Here is a 9,654-nt window from a genome sequence, read left to right as displayed (position 1 = left end):
TCAAATTGGATCTGACTGGTACAGGAGACTGCCCCTCCTTCTCCAGCAGAGTGTGAAGTAGAGTCTGGGTTTTTTTTCCCCCCAGGTGCCTGTCAGGGCCTGGGTTTCAGCTGTCCACACCACAGCAGTGGGCAACGAGCTTAAAGCCCCTGATGGCTCTGGGCGCTGACTCTCACCAGTGGCTATGGATGAAGTCACAGGCAATTTTCAGCCAGCGCCAGTCAGATGTAATACCTTTGAAAGTCTATTTATCACCAGAGATCCGATACTGAAGAATTGACTACTAATGGTGAAGCTTTCTTACCATAATGGATTTAAAGGTTATTTTCTCTATGTTAGTAATATAGGACCAACACAAGTTAAACATTTTTAAAAAAACAAACAAACAAAAAAAAAAAACCAGAGCCCTCACAGAAAAATTTCCATGTACTATTAAATGGAAAACCAAGGTGCTGAGCAACATACATAGAATGTAACTATCTGTGTAAAAAGAGCAGGAACTACTTACATGTACATAGAATCTCTGTACATATTAGAAGTGAATCTCTAGGAGTCAGGACTAGGACAGCAAATTTTCATGGCTAAACATTTTATGTATTTGTCATGCACTTCATATATTAATTTATTATCAGGTCAAAATCAGAAAGTGGTAGAAAAACTTACATTAGCCCTCTGTTGTTGCTGTCAGGTGCTGTCAAGTACAACTCCTAGTGACCCTATAAACAGACCTGAACCCAGTCCTATTCTGTGCCATCTTCATTATCTCTGGCACACTTGAGTTCATTGATGCAGTAGCTGTGTCAATCCATCTCACTGGGTTCTTCTTCTCTTTTTCTGACCTCTTTCCAAGGATTATATTCCTTCCTAAGGAATAGCCTCACAATTGTACAGTACAAAATTTGCTCAGGAGAAAATATCCGACCTGTAAGAAGTCCTCTTATAAAATGAAATGTGGAGGTAAAAATGGAGTCCTTCTTGACAGTTAAAAATCGTAGGGCTGCTTGAAAAGAGGGAGTATTCCTGTGAGAGTGGACAACTCCAACAATATCTGGGAATAAACAGTATGGTACAGGATAGAATGAGAAAATGGCATGTTGTTCATCATCTTGGAAATCTCTGCCTGTTTGTCCCCAGAGTGCTGGGTCCTATCTGCTTCAAGGAGTGTGGTGACTGACGAGGAAGGAAGAGGGAAGATGCCAGCCAGTGGCCCCAGGATCTGGAAAGAGCTGTTAGCACAGGCCCTGTCTGCAGAATGGCTTGCTGCAAAAGCTCAGGCAGCATCTCTAGGGGCTCCCGTTGCTGCTTCTGTTCTTCAACAAAAGGTCCCAAGACATGGCACAGCTTAGTTAGTGACAACAGCCAAGACCTGCCTGCCCAGAATCTTCTGTCGTTCCAGCTGTTTGCTAGAAATCTCAGCATGCAGTTTACAGCTTGTGAGGAATGTGATCATATTCCCAAAACTGAGCACCAGACTTAGCTTTATCTGGATGAGTATTTGCATTAGATGTTCTAAGAATATCCCCACCACCTGCAGAAATTCCAACCAAGAGGGTTCATCTCTATCAATAACCAACTGGCTTTGAGCAAGGAAGTCAGGATGATCTGAAAAATATCACTGGCATACAGAACTTGAACACTGAGTAGGCACTTTTTCCTCTCTGTAAGTTACCAAGAAGCTGGTAACAGGTCATCAAAAATTTGAGGGTTGGTGAAGAGCAAGTGCTCACCAGCCTGGCAATGGCCATGGACAGTAACAGAAGAAAGCAGTGCACATGATAGGGAGCCAAGAGACTGTCCAATTGTAGGGCAGAAATCAATTCCAAAAGTTCCAGGATGCTTTCTAATTGTCCTCTGTCTAACTCAATGAGGAAACTATTATTGACTAGCGATAATAAATTCTGAGCAATTTCTCCTCTTGACTCTGTATCATCAGGTCCAACATTCACAAGTCTTTTTTCCCCAGTAAGTCACAGCTGTGTGTTCTTTTTCAAAAAGCCAGTGCAACTGCTGCCTGATAAGACCAGCATCAGTCTGGACACCAGAGAGAATACCAGTACATCTTTTAATTATGCACATTAAGAACACAGAATGAAAGGACTGTAATTCTGGGAAAATAGGACTGTGAAGGATGGCCAGGAAGAACTTCTCAAGGGTGACACAGTGCTGACTTTTCCTGGGTTTTGCCCATTGGTAAATTTCTTAGCAGAACATGAACCAGCTATCTCACATCATCTGCACAAAGGTAAGGTATCAGGATTGTAAGATTGGAGGCAATCAAATGCCAGTGTGCTACAGGGTAAGTGCAAGCATTCACTGTCTTTTGACTCAAGTGCTTCTTGCCAGAACAAAGAATATAGGCAGCATCACATCTCAAGGTCTGGAGGGTTTCTTCAGACTGGAAACTAGCTTGCATTAAAGTTCTTTTCATTTTCTGCAGATAGAGCTGTTCTAGGCAATACTTGCCAAGAGAATCAAATGAAATTGTAAACTTCTCTAACGTTTCCCAATGTTTGGTTTCCATATGTGGGAGCAGTGAAGGGAGGTCTGAGTTCTTCAGAGCAGTAAGAGGTCCAGATGCAGAGTGATACTGGCTATAGTTTAAACTGAGCATAATGTCCACCTAGGCCCATGTGCATGCAAGCAGGAGTGCAGAATTACTGACCTTCTGCTGCCACTGGCCAAGTGTAGGGCCTGGAAGGTCAGTGAGGAGGTGGAACAAGGGCTTCACGAGCTTACAGAGTGTGGTCTCCACTGAGTTCGCCTGACAACAGGTAGTGGGGTGCTGCTGTGTAGGCTTCTCAGGTTAAACATGACACAGTGCAGCACTGAGCGTAGTGACAGAGACTTAAGGGCCATGTCAGTGTCACCCAGCAGAGAGGGCAAGACCAGAGTCTGGAACTTCTCCAGCACAAGGGACCATGTGTCCAAGATCTGGTTTGGGGGCAACTTAAGAAGGCACTCACAGAGTGCAGCAGAGACACCTGCAGACAGGACTGATGGCCTCAATGAGGGTGGCAGAGCACATCCAAGATATCTGCACATAGCCATGGAACCTGGTGGAGCCTGCCATAAGTCTGGAACACAGTGCCAATAAGTACCTCCTGGGCTTATTTTCCTCGAAATTCTGTTACATCTGCATCAATCCAAGCAGAAGCCACCAGCTCATACAGGTCTGGCTCCAAAATCAAATGGTTCAGAGATCAAAATCTTCAGACAGCGGGACCAGGCTGGCACAGACGGTTATGGGTGATTTATTAGTAACTTAGCCAAACGGCAGTAAAGACGGAACTGAACCTCCCCATGCTGAATCCTGTCAGCAGCAATATTGTAGATGTTGTTGCTGATCAATGCATTTAGAAACTGTTCCACAACCAACAGTTCTGTGTTCCAGTCTGATGTGGACAGTGTCTGCTTCTGCTCCTCAAGGAGACATGAGATTCTCAAACATCCAAACAGCCTGGGGAGCACCTGGAAACAGCAGTTGATTCCCCTCTTTATAGTATGACTCTAAAAAGAACTTATGAAGCAAGGCAGCTGAGCTGGCCACAATAGCTGCCTAAAGGGATGGCTCATAGCAACCAGTGTCTACCAGCTTGGTGATCATACTAGGGAGGGACATTAGAAGACTTTTGATAGTCCCCATCTTTGCAGTGCCTTGCTGCTGTTCTAAGAGCTCTTCTTTGTAGAAAGAAAGCAGTTCAGGCTGAAAAGCTCCACCTCGAAGTATAGTTTCTATCTGATTCCTAATGTCCCAGTTCAGGGCCTGCAGCAACTATCCATGACTCGCTTGGTTCCACTGACCCGCTGAGAGCAAACACCGCAGGACTAGGCAGGGCTGGAAGTGGTGCCCAATTAACTCCCCAAAGGCACACTTTGGGTTGACCTGCCTCTGTTGGATTGTGAGGTAATGTCCAAAGGCCAGGTGGAGGACCTCAAACAACTGGGTTATCACAACTCCTTCCATCTGCTTGGAGGTCAGCTGGCAAAGCTGGCTCAGGAGTGTTACCATCAGCTCCTGCTTGGAAACATAAGTGACAGCAAGGGCAGGGGTCGAGAGGATGCCTTGGCAGCAGCTCAGGACAGCACAGATGTTTTTCTGGGATCCCAAAGGGGAGAAGTCAGCTATTCTTTCATTTATAATCTAAAGATAACACAATAAGGAAAAGTCATTATCTACTCATTACCAAGTCACATGCATACACAAAACAAATGGACTCATTCTGTGCCCGCAGCTTGATAAGAAATACCCAAAAGAGCACATCGAAATCATCTTTAACATTTGCTTATATGTGCCAAGAGATGGCAAGGACCTCTTTAAATTATCTTACATCTCAAACTCCTACCAATGTAAAAAGAGTAGGGATCAATATCCATACAAAGAGATTGAGCACAGACACTGTAACTAATTACATTAAGCAATGGTAACCAGTGTTATAAATTTAAAAGTCTATGAATCATTGTTTGAAAAATCAGCATTATTTGTAAACCCTCACTTAAACAACAGCAAAAAAATTAACTAAAAATGATATCTTTATTACTCTTCTGTCCCACATTGAAGAATTACATCCCAAAGGTTATTTCTTCTTAAGACTTTAAGTTGAAAATTCAGCTTAGATACTACCAAACAGATAATACTTTGGGTATGACCAAAATATATTTTTACATTTAATTATACTTTCTTACTGAAAATCAAAAAGGTATCCTTGAAAGTCTACAGTCCTAAAATTCCTAAATATATGCACAGAAATTATGATAGCTGTAGGATTCCTAAATTTGGTTTTTTTCCAAGATATTAAATCATTACTTAATTACACATGATAATGGATGATACATAAATTTCAAACCCATCTATAATTTTAATCTGGTACCATTATTCAACTTAGATATATTGCATAGGATGTGCCAAAGACCATTTCTGGAACCAAAAAAATTGCTTTTAACTTTGCTTGGGTGACCATTTAATGGTAAACTCCAGGTCACAACAACATTAACTTGTCAGTTCAACTACAACAAATTTTCTGTAGACAACGGCTTCTCTGTTCCCAAGCAGGTTTCTAACATAAATTTTTAATGAAATCTGGCATCATCCTGAATGAATTCTAAACTTCAACACTGTTGGGTTATTTATCAAAATAAGATGGCTTCAGAGTAGACTGACTTTACACAGCACATTTAAAAAAAGACATTCAGTGTCATGATCAGACTATTACATTTACCAATCAACAGCATGGGTACAAAAAGAAAAAAAAATTCTACATTTAAACTCTTGTTTTCAGAATGCTTTACACTTTCCACAGAACAGAAACTAAAATAACCTGTTATACAATTAGTCACAAATACTGTCCTCGATTTTTTTGCCTATACACAAGAGTATTGTCTAAAACATGCCTTCTTTGTAGCAGCTAGGCCCTGCCACCACTGTGCTGGGCTGAGTTCACAAATCTGTTGTAACCTGTAGCTTCCCTGTCACTTCTCTGGTTCTCCTCTCCTGCTAAGCTTTGTTTCCTGGCAGTTATTAAAACCATCACCACTGTCATAGCTACTGCTGCTGCTTGAACCACCATAGCCACCTTGGTTTCATGTTTTGGCAAAAATATTGACCACCACCACCATAAGGGCCAGAGCTTCTGCCTCCAAAGTTTCCTCCCTTCATGGGTCCAAAATTTGAAGAGTGATTGTTGTAATTGTCAATATCACTGTAGCTTCCACTACCTCCAAAGTTGCTTCTATTATTACCATATCCATTATAACCATCTCCACTGTCTTCATATCCTCCACCGCCATAACTGCCAACAAAGCCACCTCTCGTCCACTAAGTTTCCTCCTCGACCAAAGTTATCATTCCCACCAAAACCACCTCCATGGCCACCATCCAAGTTTCCAGAACCACTTTGACCTCTCTGGCTGGAAAAGGCACTGGCCATCCCTTGCTTTGACAGGGCTTTCCTCACCTTCACAGTTGTGACCATTCATAAAATGGTATTTCTGAGTAATGATTGTATCTACAGAATCATGGTCATGAAAAGTTACAAAAGCAAAGCCCCTTTCCTTGCCACTGCCTCAGTCAGTCATGATTTCAATCACTTCAATTTTCCTGTACTGCTCAAAATAATCTCTTAAGTGATGTTCTTCAGTGTTTTCTTTAATTACACCAACAAAGATCTTTTTCACAGTTAAGTGAGCACCTGGTTTTCAAGAATCTTCTCTTGAGACAGCCCTCTTGGGTTCCACAACCCTTCCAACCACCTTGTGGGTCCTTCCATTCATGGCTGCATCCACCTCTTCCACAGTTGAGTATGTGACAAAGCCAAAGCCTCTGGAGGGCTTGGTATTTGGATCTCTTATTACCACACGATCCGTGAGCATCCCCCATTGCTCTAAATGACTCCTCAGACTTTCATCCATCATTTCAAAGCTCAGCCTTCTGATTAATAGCTTCCGCAGCTGTTCGGCTCTTTAGGAGACTATGACTTCAACATGGCGGCGGTGGATATACACACTTTTGCAATGCTTCCTCGGCAGCATTCTCTAGCAGAAAGGAGCAAGATAACGAACATATCCCAGATTCCTAAAATTGTGCACAATAATTTGCTTCCAAACTTTCAAGATCTAAGAATCAATCATATCCTGCTTGCTAAGTCATCAGGAGCTCAATGAGTCAGGCATTAATGTTTCCATGCAAGCCTCTGCTAGTCACGGACCTTTCACTCTGGAAATGCTGAAACAAAAATATTAAGTCCTGGAATGCCAACCAGTTACTACAGCATCTCCAAATTTTCCCAATTCACAACCAGTATGTGTAACTGGTTTATAAACTGTAAGTAAAAACTATAGAACCAATATTTTGAATGTATTATGAAAAACATAGGAATTTTTCTCCTTGAAAACTTAGCTCTAGTAATGCTGTTGTTGTTATGTGCCGTCCAGTCGTTTGCGACTCACAGCGATGCTATGTACAACAGCCCTAAACCCTGCTGTATGCTGTGCTAATCGCATTCCCTCTGACACATCCATCTCGATTACCCCAGTTACTGAATCAATACACCTCACAGAGGGTCTTCCCCTCCTGTGCTGTCCCTCCACCCTACCAAGCATGATGTCCCTCTCAAAGGACCTGTCTCTCCATACAACATGCCCAAAGTATGTCAGATGAAGCCCTAGAATCCTTGCATCCAAGGAGTAGCCTGGTTTAACCCACTCCAGGATGAATCTGTTTGTTTTCTTGGCAGTCCAGGGTACATTGAACACTCATCTCCAGCACCACAGCTCAAAGGCATCAATTCCCCTTCTATCCTTCCTAGTCACTGTCCAACTCTATAATGCATAACAAGTGATTGCGAAGACCACGGCCTGTATCAGGCGTACCTTAGTCTCCAGAAAGATACCGTTACTCTTGAGTACTTTAGAGAGGTCCCTAACAGCAGAATTTCCCATTGCAATGTGTTTTTTTATTTCCTGGCTGCTGGTGCCAAGAGTGTTGACCATGGAGCTGAGCAAACTGAAGCTGTGAACAATCTCAATCTCTTTGCCATCCATCCTGATGCTAACAATTGGTCCAGTGGTGAGAATCTTTGTCTTCTTGACAATGAGCCTCAGTCCATACTGAGGGTTGCAGTCCTTGACCCTCGGCAGCAAGTGCATGAGGTCCTCCTCAGTTTCAGAAAGCAGGGTTGTGTCATCTGCATAACGCAGACTGTTAATAGATCTTCCACCAATCCTGACGCCACACTTCTCATAGAGCCCAGCCTCTCGGATAACGTGCGCTGCATACAGGTTGAAAAGGTATGGAGATAGGGTATATCCCTGAAGTACACCCTTCCCAATTTTGAACCATGCAGTGTTACCCTGCTCTGTTCTGACGACTGCCTCTTGGTCCAAGTATAGGTTTTGGATTACCATGATTAAATGTTCTGGGATTCCCGTTCTTCTCAGAGTCAGCCACAGTTTGTATGATCCACACAGTCAAACACCTTTGCATAATCAATGAAACACAGATAGACATTCTTCTGGTATTCCCTGCTTTCAGCTAAGATCCATCTAACATTAGCTACAATATCCCTAGTACCACGACCCCTTCTAAACTCAGCCTGGACTTCTGGCAGTTCTCTGCTGATGTCGTCTTCCAGTTGTTTTTGGATAATCTTCAGCAGAATCTTGCTTGCATGTGATATCAATGATATTGTTCTGTAGTTTCCGCACTCGGTTGGGTCACCTTTATTTGGAATGGGAACAAATATAGATCTCGTCCAGTCAGTTGGCCAAGTGGTTGTTCTCCAGATTTCTTGGCACAACTTGGTGAGCACATCCAGGGCAGCATCTATTTGCTGAAATGTGTCCATTGGTATACCATCTATTCCGGGGGTGTTGTTTTTTTGCTATGTCCTTCAAAAGAGTTTGAACTTCTTCTTTCATCACCATAGGCTCTTCCTCAAAGTTATTTCATTAAATTCTTCTGTATCTGCCAATTCCTTTCGATACAATGACTCAGTATATTCCTTCCATCTTCTTTTAATACCTCCTGGATCATTTAATATTCTTCCTAAAGCATCCTTGATTATAGCAACTCGAGGTTCACACTTGTTCTTCAGTTCCTTGAGTTTAAGAAATGCTGAACAAGTTCGACCCTTTCAGTTTTCCGACTCTAGCTCTTCACACATTTCACTGTAATATTTTACTTTGTCATCCTGTGCTGACTTTTGAAATCTTCTGTTCAGCTCTTTAGTATCATGAATTCTTCCCTATGCTTTGGCTTCTCTGCGTTCCAGTGCAATCTTCATAGTTTTTTCTGACATCCATTTTGGTCTTTTCTTCCTCTTCTGTCTTTGTAATGACCGTTTGCATTCTTCCTGGATGATACATTTGACATCTTCCCACAACTCATCAGGTCTTCACTCATTCGTGTTCAAGGCCTCAAACCTGTTCCTGAGATGATTCTGAAATTCAGGTGGGATGAAATCCGTCATATATTCATGAATATTTTGCTGTCTTAAATGCTTATTATCAATAACAAAGATTCACCATGTTGTTGTGGTCGTTATGTGCCATCGAGTCGCTTGCGACTCACAGCTACCCTATGTACAACAGCTTTAGCCTCTGCTCTGTCCTTGCCAATCTCATTGCCTCTGCCACGCTCATCCCGATTGCCCCAGTCACCAAATCAATCCATCTCCCAGGGGGCCTTCCCCTCCTGAGTCTGACCTCCACCCTCCCAAGCATGATGTCCCTCTCCAAGGACCAGTCTCTCCTTAAACCTGACCAAAGTATGTCAGACGAAGCCTCAGAATCCTTGCCTCCAAGGAGCAGCCTGGTTTCACCCTCTCCAGGATGAATCTGTCTGTTCTCTTAGCAGTCCATGGCACCTTCAGCACTCTTCTCCAACACAGAGCTGAAAAGCATCAATTCTCCTTCTATCCTCCTTGGTCATTGTCCAGCTCTCTGATGCATATCAAGTGACTACAAAGACTATGGCCAGTACGAGACGCACCTTTGTCTCCAGAGACACACCGATGCTCTTGAGTACGTTAGAAAGGTCCCTAACAGCAGACTTTCCCATGGCAATACGTCTTTTAATTTCCTGGCTGCTGGTGCCAAGAGTGTTGATTGTGGAGCCAAGCAAACTAAAGCTGTGAACAAACTCAATCTCTTTGCCATGCA

The 9,654-nt window shown here is 42.9% G+C and overlaps 1 pseudogene; it reads right to left on the bottom strand.

Annotated features, from left to right (window-relative positions):
* The window catches only part of LOC102852621, a 17,461-nt pseudogene extending 11,095 nt beyond the window's left edge, over nt 1-6,366 (bottom strand).
* Nucleotides 6,367-9,654: the final 3,288 nt, after the last annotated feature.

Source organism: Elephantulus edwardii, unplaced genomic scaffold, assembly GCF_000299155.1.
Source record: "Elephantulus edwardii isolate Elephantulus edwardi_28Jun2011 unplaced genomic scaffold, EleEdw1.0 scaffold00363, whole genome shotgun sequence".
NCBI classification, from domain to species: Eukaryota; Metazoa; Chordata; class Mammalia; order Macroscelidea; family Macroscelididae; genus Elephantulus; species Elephantulus edwardii.
Note: the sequence above shows the minus strand (reverse complement) of the source record. Positions and strands in the feature narration are given on the sequence as shown.